The 12,070-nt window shown below is 38.4% G+C and overlaps 1 long non-coding RNA gene across 1 annotated transcript; it reads right to left on the bottom strand.

The window, feature by feature from the left end:
• Positions 1-5,595: 5,595 nt before the first annotated feature.
• LOC149230982 (uncharacterized) lies at positions 5,596-11,810 on the bottom strand. The gene is made up of 2 exons (XR_016247406.1): positions 11,699-11,810; positions 5,596-5,942 (listed from the first exon to the last, which is right to left on the bottom strand). It is a non-coding gene; the product is annotated as an uncharacterized LOC149230982 (long non-coding RNA).
• Positions 11,811-12,070: the final 260 nt, after the last annotated feature.

Genomic DNA, 12,070 nt, shown 5'->3' with positions numbered 1-12,070 from the left:
AGGTGATCAACGGTTATCGCAAGAAAATCAAGTCGAGGTGTTAACCAAGACAAAGGGCGGTTTTAAAGTGATAAGCAGGATTTTGGGCGGATGAGAAATGGTAAGTGGTTTTTAGTGGAGAATGCCCGATTCCATTCAACAGTGGACACGTAGCATTTAGAGGAGAGAGAAAAATCGCTCATTTCGGGCGGGTGACTCTCGTGCAAGTTGTCCACCCGAAATTTCTATAGACTGTCGGATCTTGGGATTTGAGATCTACGGTGGAGAATGAGCTCGAGGAGAGAGAAAAAAGTGAACATTTTGGGCGGGTAATTCTCGTGTATGTAGTCGACCCGAAATTGATGTCAGCCATTGGATCTTGAGATTGAGATCAACGGTGGAGAACAAGCTCGATAAAGTGAAACCTTGGGAACTATGTCCAAGTGGGTTACATCATCACCATTGGTAGTTTATATGAAAAAAGATACGAATTGAATAAGAAAATGTATGCGGAGCTTCAAATACAAAAGGGGTAATGAAAGGTATGATCGCATTGCAAACATGCAGCGGTATTGATCGGGGCAAAGAGACTTGCGATATGCGATTAAAAGCGAACCCAACGATATTTACATATGCGGGTTTATGACATTTTAGATTTGGCCCAAGGGAGGAAATCCAAGTCACTATAGCACCTTCGGCTTCAATGCGGCATTTGACGCAACAAAAATGAAGGATATTTCACAGGGTTTTGACAGAGATGTCAGCCTGCAAAAGATGCAAAATAAAGGCAAAACATAATAGGAGTTACAAATTAAAAAAAAGGGGAAGCCAAAAAATGGCACCTTCTCTGATACCATGTCGGACCAGGAGGTAACACCTGAAATCATAACTATCTTATTCATTCAGGTTGTTCATTATTATATACAAGAGGGAGTGACTATTCAGTTCATCTCCCGATGACTCTCTATCTTCTCTATTATTTATTTACATTAATTACAACTGTTCACCGAATCCTTATAGTGGTAGATTGCTACTGCAAAAAAAAATTATTCTTTCCTTTCCTTTCTTTAGACATTTCTTCACTACTACGATGGTCGAGACTAGCCGGTAGTAGAAAACATAGTTATAAGCAATAACCTTATACTCACAAAGGACTTAGTGCAAATAATGATTCTTTACAACAATAGTCTTATTATTTACAACAAATCTTGATAGAATCAAACTGAAATGAATGAAAGTGTTTATGATTTCGAAAACAATAACTTCACCACTTTCAAACATTAAGTGTGGAAACATGAATTCACATGGGCTTTCCAAATCCACATATTGGAGGTAAAATCTTGGAGAAATGATTAAGAGGGATTCATTTTAAATATACGATAATGAGAACTTCTGATGAAGTAACGACTATTGAAAAGAGGCAAGAAGCAATATTAGAAAATTCATATTGGAGGTGGTATATCAAAGGAATCATATCAGGGGTTTAAGGAATAGACTTCCGATGTGAAAGTTTTGATATAGAGGTTTAATGGGAATATATGAAGTATCGACAATGGGAGATATCAGAAATGAAAGGAATTGAAGGTGGGAAATATCGAAAGTGTCACATTTTAAAAGTTAGGATATTGGAGGCACCGATATAACAAATGACAGTTGTGGGGCCAACGACAATTATAATATTTATATTTATATAGGCACGCATGAATTATGATAAATCTTTAGTAAGAGCCCTTTAATAAATAAAGTAATCATTGGGAAAGCTATATCAGAGAGGGACTTTATCATAACTTTCACAAAAGGAAAGTTATGGTATAATAAGGATCTGATTGAAGTCTTCCGATAATGCTTTGACTTCTATCAGAGAGGGCTTATTAGGGTCTATGTTTATCGTAACATTTTAAGGGTTGAGCTCCGATATATGGGTTCCAACCAGGGAAACCTTCAAGCTTATAAAATTTTATATCAGATCCAAAAATCTCCTAAATTTTTTTAAATTTGAAGAATTTTATTGAAATAGAAGAAGGGTCCCCATTATTTATTAATAATTAAATAAAAATAAATGGGGGTTGTTGAATACTGCAACATAATGATAGATAGAAACCTTTTGTGTTAATGATCAAATGTGTTAATTTAGGAATGCAATACAAAATGTAACTCGAATGATTTTCTTAGGTGACGATTTAAGAATGAATAGGTGGCATATTCTAGAGGAAAACGTGGAGGGTGATATTACACATGGCAAAACTCGTTGAAGTTGAATCTTTAGGAACAGGTTGCAAGGAAAAATACACGGTGAAACCTAAGTGAGAGGAATAGTTGGTGTAATTACCATATCTTACTTAGATTTTACTCACTGGAACATGATGTATGGATGAGAAGAACCAGTTGTAGTGTAAACCATGTAGACCTAAAAAGAAATTAAATCGATGATGTGAAAGACTAAATGAATTTGGGAAATTTATTATTTGTTGAATTTTGACTTGTGTATACCTGAATGAAATGGACCAACAACACATTGTGAAAAATATTGTCTCAATATGAAAATAAACCATGGTAAATCATGGTCAACCGTAGTTAATAACCATGCTAACATTAAGAAAAATATTGTCTCTTGGTCCAAAATCACATTGTGACAGCCATGGTCATCCATAGTCAACCATGGTCCAACATCGCATTGTGAAAATGATTGCCTCAATATGAAAAATAACCATGGTGAATGATGGTCAAGCATGGTCCTACATCGCATTATGACAATCATTGTCTCACTATGAAAATAACCAATGGAAAACTATGCTCGAACGTTGCATTGGGACAAAGATTGTCTCAATATGAAAATCAACCTTGGTTAACCATGTTTAGTTTATGGTTTGTAATATTTATCTTCTAGTTTTTATACATTGGGTTTATAATATCAATACCTTAGGTTTAATATTATTCCCTTGAGTTCATAATAATTTAGGTTTATCATTCCCTCAGGTTTATAATATTAATCCCTTGGTTTTATAATATTTAATAGTATTTTTATTAATATAATGATTGTCTCAATATAAAAATCAACTGTGGTCCTATGTCACATTGTAACAAAGATTGTCTCAATATGAAAATCAACCATGGTCAAGCATGGTCAAGCATAGTCCAACATTGCATTGTGACAAGGATTGTCTTAATACGGAAATCGACCATGGTCACCCATGTTTTTTAGGGTTTATAATATTTATCTTAGGGTTTATATGCCTCAGGTTTATAAGTTTTATCCCTTGCGTTTATTATTCACTTTAATTTATAATATCTATCCCTGGGGTTTATTAATATAAGTGTTCATATTCCTAGGATTTAATATTATTCCCTTGGGTTGATATATCAATCATGGTTGAACATCGCATTGTGACAAAGATTGTCTTGATATTAAAATAAACCATGGTTAAGCATGGTCCAACATCACATTGTGATAAGGATTGTCTCAATATGAGAATCAACCATGGTCAACCATGTCCATTTTAATGTTTATTATATTTTATCTCAGGGTTTATATACCTTGGGTTTATAATATTAGCCCCTTAGATTTAATATTATTCCCTTGGGTTGATAATCCCTTGGGGTTTTAGTATTAATCCCTTGGGTTTGTTGTTCCCTTGGGTTTATAATACCAATCCCTTGGGTTATTCCCTTTCCCTTATAGTATTAATAATGGTTAACCATGGTCAATCATAGCCAGCGATTGTCAACCATGTTCGCATTGTGACAAGGATTGTCTCAATATGGAAAATAACCATGGTCAACCATGTTTATTTTAGGGTTTATAATATTTATCTTAGGTTATATATACTTTGGGTTTATAATTTTAGTCCCTTGGGTTTACTATTCCCTTGGGTTTATAGTATGAATCCCTTACATGTATTAATCTAAGGGTTCATATTCCTAAGGTATAATATTATTTGTTGAGGTTTATAATCCAGCCAATCATAGCCAACCATGCTCAAGCATGGTCCTATGTCACATTGCGATAATGATTGTCTTAATATGAAAATCAACAATGGGCAATCATGCTCCAACATCGCATTGGGATGAAGATTGTTTATATGAAAATCAATCATGGTCATTCACGATCAACCATTGTCCAACATCGTGTTATGACAAGGATTGTCTCAATATGACTATCAACATTGGTAAACCATGTTTATTTTATAGTTTATAATATTTATCTTCGAGTTTTTATATACTAGGTTTATAATATCAATCCCTTATGTTTAATATTATTCCCTTGGGTTCATAATACCTTGGGGTTTTAGTACTAATCCCTTGGGTTTATAATATTTAATAATATTTTTATTAACCTGGTGATGAACCTAGATTTGGGTTCGAAATGTGTGAACCCTTTGTTCTCAATGTGTTTTTTCTGGAAGATTTGAACAATATATCATGAATCATAGAAGCATAAACTCTAAGAACATAAAAATTGTCTCAATATGAAAATCAACTATGGTAAAATATAGTCAACCATGTTTAATTTAGGGTTTATAGTATTTATTTTAGAATTTACATACCTTTGATTTAATATTACTCCTTTAGATTTATAATTAATTCATAATAAATTATTAAATTAATTAATAATGTTAATAATAATATTTATATTAATATCAATTAATAATATTATTAATATTAATTAATAGTCATAATTATAATTATAAACATTAAATGTATATCAACCATATTTATTAATATAATAAATATAATTGCACTAATATGTATTTAAATATAATATGTATTTAAATAAAATAAGAAATGAATAAAATATATATATTAAAATAAGAAATGACTAAAATTACAATGTTGTGAATTCGTTCTCATGAAAGGGTAGTTTTAACACGTGGATGGTCAAATGGCTCGAAAGAATATTAGTTCGCAACCCGTTAGTAAGACAAAATCATCCACAAATCATAACTTCGATCACATGCATTGTGTATTGACGTCTTCAAGTCTGATATCGTTCTGATATCGATTGGAAGGTGGTTTAAATAATAATTAACAAAATATAATATGAAAACATACTAATATTTGCAATAATATAGTGGCAGGTTACATAAGAGTTTTTGTTATTCCGTAATACACAGGATGAGTATGTCATTACGCCCTTCACATTGATGTGCTTTGTCATCCTTTACAACACAAAATGCATGTGACTTGGCCTGTCGTTTGTCGTGGCGGTGTGAGGCCTAAAGTTGGTCAACTGATGACATGGAGAACGACTACATTCTATTGAATCACGCATAAGTTACGTTTTCATATTCTTCTCTACGTGTATTGAATAGGAATAAAGTCAACAAAGAGCTTACTCATGAGTTTCCTATGTCTTGGTGTTTTTAATGGAACCCTATAATCTTAAATCCTGTGGTTAACGGCGGTGACCCAACATTCAATCGATAATCATACGGTCTTATGCATTAACATTTATTCATTAATTGATCCTGAAGTGGCTGGTGGGCCATGTTTTGAAGTGTTAACAACATGTGATATATATAGTTTTTTCAGAGAGAAAAATCAACATGTATATTATATTAAGGAAATATAATGAGCTGAAACATATAAAGGCGTATTAAGCCAGCCAAAAAACATTCCTGATGACAAAAGAGGGACTGCCTCTGCGCCTATAATAAGACAGATACTGATGAAAAGAGGTCTCAGACCATACCAGAAAACAAAACCATCATAACCATAATCACAATGGCCATCCAAAAATAAAACAGAGTGTAGAGAGACACATAGGAATAAGCAGAACCATATAGAGAGAAAAGAACATATCAATCCGAAGCAGTCTGAGCCGATATGGAGACCAGCACAGAATCAATTGGAGCATTTGACTCCTGAAAAATACGGGCATTTCTCCACTTCCAGAGAAACCAGCAGGTAAGTATAAATATCGATCTCCAAGCTGGACGCTGATCGCCCCACCACTGGAAAGCATCCTGTACAGAGGAGAAAACTTGATGAGGAAAACCATGAGATAATGAAAGTTCATACCATATTTTGGCCGATGCCGGACATTGGAAAAACATGTGGATATTTGATTCAGGCGCTTGACAGCACATGACACATCTACCAGGACCCGTCCACCCTTTTCTTTGCAGTACCTCCCATGTGAGGTTTCTATTGGAGAATACCAACCAGGAAAATAAAATAGCCTTGAGCGGGCACGGAGATTTCCAGAACTTTGAAGGAAAAAAAGGCATAGGAAGCGGCTGCAGAGTTGAAGAGACAGCTGCATATAAATCTTTTACAGAGACAGGCAGAGAGGAGCGCGACTTCGACCATACCAAGACATCATTAGTCCCAGACTGTTTAATTCCTGTGTTTTCAAAACTCTTTACCGTCGATGTCCATAGATGACGCAGAGAGGAAGGCAGATTGAGATCATCAGCGCCCATCCAAACAGGCGACGATGAGGACCATGCATGAATCAGCTTGTTCCATGTGAAAAGACCCCGGGAGTGCAGGAAGGAGATAAGATCTGGAGAGAGGGATCCTTCCAAACCATGAACAGTGGGGTCCAAACCAATAAGAATACTGGAGCCCGTATTAATGCGCCATCTAAGGAAGACAAAAAAGAGCTCCTGTATCTTTCTGAAGCCGAGCCAAATAGCAGATCCCCCTGATGAGCCCAATGATTTCATCCGATACCAGTATACCAGAGGCTTACCTTTCAGGTATTTCTGATTAATGATGGAGCTCCATTTGCCCACGCCGAAGATGCCATGTTTAAGAGAATGACAAAGGAGGGCCTTACCGAATGATCTCATGTGAGGCAGACCCCAACCACCAGATCTCTTTGATCTAGAAATTGAATCCATCTTGACTAAGTGAATCTTGGAAGGATGGGATCTGCTGCCCCATAGAAAGTTTGCAGATAAAGAGACCATTTTGTTGATTATGGAAGAGGGAAGAAAAAAAAGGTGAGCCCAATACACAGCAAGCTGCGATAGGACAGACTGAACAAGAATAAACCTGCCGCCTAAAGATAAAAACCGCATCTCCCACCTTGAGATTTTTCTGTAAAAACGATCAATCAGCCAAGTCCAATCCAGAGAACGGTTCCCCTTTGGCTTGAGAAAGAAGCCCAAATACTTAAACCCGTCTTTGATTAGAGCGAGATTGATACCAAATAGAGACGCAATCCAGAGAGCTAATTCCTCATTTGTATCATTATGAAATAACATAGATTTGGCTTTGTTAATTATCAGGCCCGATGCCGATTGAAACATTTGAAATATTTCATAGAGGCATATCCAGCTCGATTTGCAGAGCATAGCAAATATAAGAATATCATCAACGAACAAGTTATGAGACAAAGAAACATTCTTACAAATCTTGATGGGGGCACATCGGTTGTCTGCAACAGCTTTGTTTATCTGGGTACTGAGAGCATTCATAACCAAGATAAAGAGAAGAGGGGAGAGCGGACAGCCCTGGCGAAGTCCTCTCTCCGCCTGAAAGAAAGCTGAGGGAAGTCCGTTAATGATAACAGAGAATTTAACATTCTCAACACATGCCATCACCCAATTTATACCCTGAGTTCTCAAACCGATTTTTGCGAGGAGGATACGAAGGAACCCCCAATCCACACAGTCGTATGCCTTTTCCAGATCTATTTTTAGAATGGCTGCATCTGTGTTCTTTGTTGAGACTGAGAATAGACATTCCTGAGTGGATGCAACGGCATCAATAATGTTCCTGTCCTTAAGAAACGCATGTTGGTCCCTGGAGATGAAAGAGTTAAGGACCGATTTTAATCTCTCAGCAATGACTTTAGAAATGATTTTGAATAGAATATTGCACAAGGCAATTGGCCTGAAATCCGCAAAAGATTCAGGCAGGTCCTTTTTGGGAATGAGCGCTATAAAAGTAGCTGTAAGAGCACTATGTACATTCCCCGACATGCGAGAAGCATCAACCATCCCAAGCAAATCATCTTTGAATAAATCATAGAAGTGATGGAAAAATTCAATGGGCCATCCATCCGGCCCAGGACTTTTGTCCTTTTGAAATTTCTTGATGGCATCCTGTAATTCCGCTTTCGAGATGGGCTTAAAGAATTCCAAGTTTGCTGCTTCATCGAACATAACAGGAACATGCTCAATCATGCGAAAGACCTCGTCAATCTGAATAGCCCGCCGCTTGTATTGCTCCTGAAAAAACCTTGTGGCCTCCGACGAGATGTCATGTTGAGTGTATAGGAAACCCCCTTGTCCATCTTGAATCTTCCATATCGAATTTGAACGCCTTCTGGCATTTGCAAAGTTATGGAAGAATTTTGAATTTCGATCACCCTCCTTAAGCCAAATCGCCCTGATTTTAAGTCTCCATGCAAATTCTTCCTTTTGCAGCAGCGACTGTTTCTTTTTCTCCAGGGATCTGAGATGATTTTTTTGATCAAAGGACATACAGTCAAATTGAACTGTAGCTGATAGGAGACTTTGCTCCTTTTTTATGTTCTCGAGCTCCTGTTTGTCTTGCTTTCTTTTTTTGATAATCCAATCCTTTGCCACCTCCCTCAAGGATTGAATTTTTTCACGAAAAGTCGTGAAAGGAGCGCTCTCCGAATGTTTTAGTTCATCCCATTTTTTTGTTATGAGATCGTTGAAAGATTGGTCAAACAGATGGATTCTGTTGAATTTGAAGGAGTAGCCCAATCTAGACTCTGTTTGCCTCCAGGTAAGATAGATGGGGCGATGATCAGAAGTGTAGGCACTTCCGGTGCTTGCGTCTGGCATTCCCCATTCCTCAATGACACTGGCATTAATGAGAAATCGGTCGAGTCGTTTTGCGATATAAGCCATGCCAGTCCTGTTATTGTCCCAGGTTGGAGACATCTTTTGGGGAATAACATCGACCAGATTTCTATTTAAAAACTCCAAGCGTAGCCAATCTGCAATAGAGTCATGATTCCTGCAATGGCCCCAGCATTCATTAGAGTTAAGAGTGACATTAAAATCCTCAGCTATCAGCAAAGATTCAATGTCAAGAATTTTCGAAGCAAACAATAAATCCCAAAAAGATGATTTGTTCTTGTATGGCGCGTAGATGTTCAACATATGTAAAATCCTAGGCCGACCTCTGACCAGAGCAGAAATAAGAATTCCCACGCAACATTTATAGGCTTTCGCTTTTACCCATGACGGATCCCATAAGACTGCCAAACCCCCCGACAAACCATCAGCATCTGATGCAACCATATACCATGTCGGGAGCATTCTTCTGAAGAAGGCAATAGCGGCCTTACTGGAATGCATCGTTTCCTGTATAAAGATGATGTGAGGCTGTGCTGATTGGAAAATCTCTTTGAGCACCAAGAATTTTGGGGATGCGCCCAATCCCCAGATATTCATAGAGATTAAGAAGGTCATGTTGAAGGCTGACCAGCCATATATGCTCTAAGAGGCTGGGATGCAGAGGAGTCAGTGACTGGAACTTCAACCAAGGAAAGATTCATAATACCATAATCAGATACGATTGTTCTGCCCCTAAAATGTCGAGAACCTCCTCTGTGTTTTTTGTGGACTGTGATGTTCTTTGCAGAATTTGGGCTAATGGAGGGAAAGGAGGGTTTATGTATGGTTAAAGGTTCAAGGACAGAGGGATTCTTCTGAAGAAGGGTTTCAATATCACTGTCAGATTTATTCACCGGAGACTCAATCGGTGAGTTGAAAGGGGTAGGAGAAGGCATGGGATCCTTTCCTCTGGAATGACCCACAGGAGGAGTGACCAATGAGGGCGTCGTTGAACTTAACAAAATGGGATGAGTTCCAACCACAAAGTCGCCTTTCTTCATGGGGGATGGGGAGGGCACCGGGATATCTTCAATTGGCTGAGGAATGGGAGGACAGTCTATGACCGGGGAGTGTGGCTCGACCGTTTGATCATAAGAAAAGAACTGAGAATGGCAGGAGGCCTTTTCCTGATAATTAGACTGCTTGTGATTAATACCTGTGTCTTCCGACAAAGATTCTGCACCAGAGGTTCTTCCCCTGAAGATAGGACGGCGTTTTGTTTTCCTATTAAAGCGCATCCTGCAATTATTAATGAGATGGCCAGTTCGATGACAGAGAGAGCAATGGAAAGGGATGCCCCAGAAATCGAGTCTTTGGCAAATAGTGGTTCCATCCCATGAAATCTCAATGTGCTCCGGATAACCACCTTTGAAGGGCTTTTCAATCAGTATCCAAGCTATCCTTTTATCTTTCTCCCCCTGACCCAAGGATCAACATAAATGGATTCGCCAACAGAATTGCCGATATCCATGAGGGTTTCGACAGACCATAACTCCAGCGGAAGGTTGGGTAACTTGACCCAGATCATAGAATTGGATGGAGTGTTTTTTAGGGGGTCGAAACCCATGTACCAACGGGATAATGATAAAAAGCTCCTACCATACACCCAGGGTTTATTAAGAATCGTTTCAAGATCTGTTGGTTTCAAGAAATGAAAAGAGAACCAATCTTTCATCATACGGGAGATGACTGGAGTGTATCCAATCAGAGGGATCCACTTTGATGATAGCCACGTTCTCATTTCCTCTTCTGTCATCTCTGGAAAATGCCACTTTCCGATAAGTTCTAGCCTTTGAAGACTATCAATCCGTTCGGACAGAGTCGCGCCTGAGACAGATACCACCTTTGGAGGAGGTGTAATTTTAACTGGGTTCCAAGATTTCTTTGCTCGGGCCTCCTTACGAAGATCAGTATTGAATATGGGGGAGGGGGACTCTTTTTTGTCCGCTGCCTGCATCGAGCCATTTTGGAGGGACCCAGCCTGACATGATGTATGAATCATCTCTTCCACCGAAGCGTGCCAATTCGGATCCAGGGTGGCATGTTCACGTGCCTTTTCTGACTCAATGGCAGCTCTGAAAAGAGCTACCGTGGCAGGTGAGTCACTATCGGTCGACATATGGGGAGCTCAGATATTTCAAGGAGAGAAGGACGATACGGGAGTTGATAAGATGGGCAATAAGAACGTTCTGCAATAAGAACCTGGATGACAAGACACCCAGATAGAAGAAAAGTACACCATGTAGGTTCCCGATGGATATTGTCAGAGAGGCTAGATATGGACTTTAAGAGTATCAGCAAAAAAGTACATAAGACCCAATAAAGAAACTATTCTAGGATCAGCTAGAATAAATGAAGATGGCATAAAGCCACCGTCGGAATGTCAAATTAAACAAGGATCGAGAAACTTCTAAGCAGAAAAGATTAAGGAGACTGTATTTAGCATCAATTGTAATTTATGGACTGTACAGTCGCCGGAAAACTAATTTGAAAAGAGAGGCATGTAGGAAAGCCGACAGAGAAATCCGACGAAAACCCCCAACTCCCTTCCCAGAGAGCAGAGCGACAATCAGGATTCGATCATGCATATGCTTGATACCTATTCTGAAGGCTCATTTTGACAAATGATACAGCAGCAATATACATGAATAATAAACCACCACCTCCCTATGCGAAATCTAATATCTGTGCAGGGACTGTATATAAAAATGGACGCCTTTATCCAATTTATGATAGCTTTCAGCATCTCTTAAGGATAAGTTACCATAAACACATTTAGACAGCTATATTAAACAACATTTCAAATCTCTGTAGCTATCAGTGTGTAAATTATATTCATAACTAGATAGTCCCAGATAACAGAAACAGAGAAACGAAACTAAGTAAGAAATACTGACCCGGAAAGGAGAACCGGAGGCACGTCAGACGACCGCGTAGCCATGACTGAAGGAGCGAAGGAGGCATACAAAACCAACTTATAACCAGCGATAAAACGGAATGAGGGAGAAAGAAAAACCTAAGAAAGGCTTCTCCACCTTCGAGCCGGAGCAGCCCAGAAGGAAAGAAAAATGGTAGATGATCCGCTTTGGACTATTTAAAAAGAGTTAGCTGAGGAAGATGGAAAAAGAAGTGAGCTCTCTGCATGACAGAGCATCCATGAACGTGTCGAAACGAAGGAGAAGGTGGCCATACAATATCCTGAGAAGTAGACCCCGGCCTTTGTAGGTTCTAGGCATGGCAGATAGTGATTGGTGAGCGCACAGAGGATG

The sequence above is a fragment of the Pinus tabuliformis genome, chromosome J (genome assembly GCF_031772625.1).
Source record: "Pinus tabuliformis cultivar Carrire ecotype Pingquan chromosome J, CPIR1, whole genome shotgun sequence".
Classification (NCBI taxonomy): Eukaryota; Viridiplantae; Streptophyta; class Pinopsida; order Pinales; family Pinaceae; genus Pinus; species Pinus tabuliformis.
The sequence above is the reverse complement of the archived record's forward strand: the minus strand, read 5'-3'. Positions and strand labels throughout refer to the sequence as shown.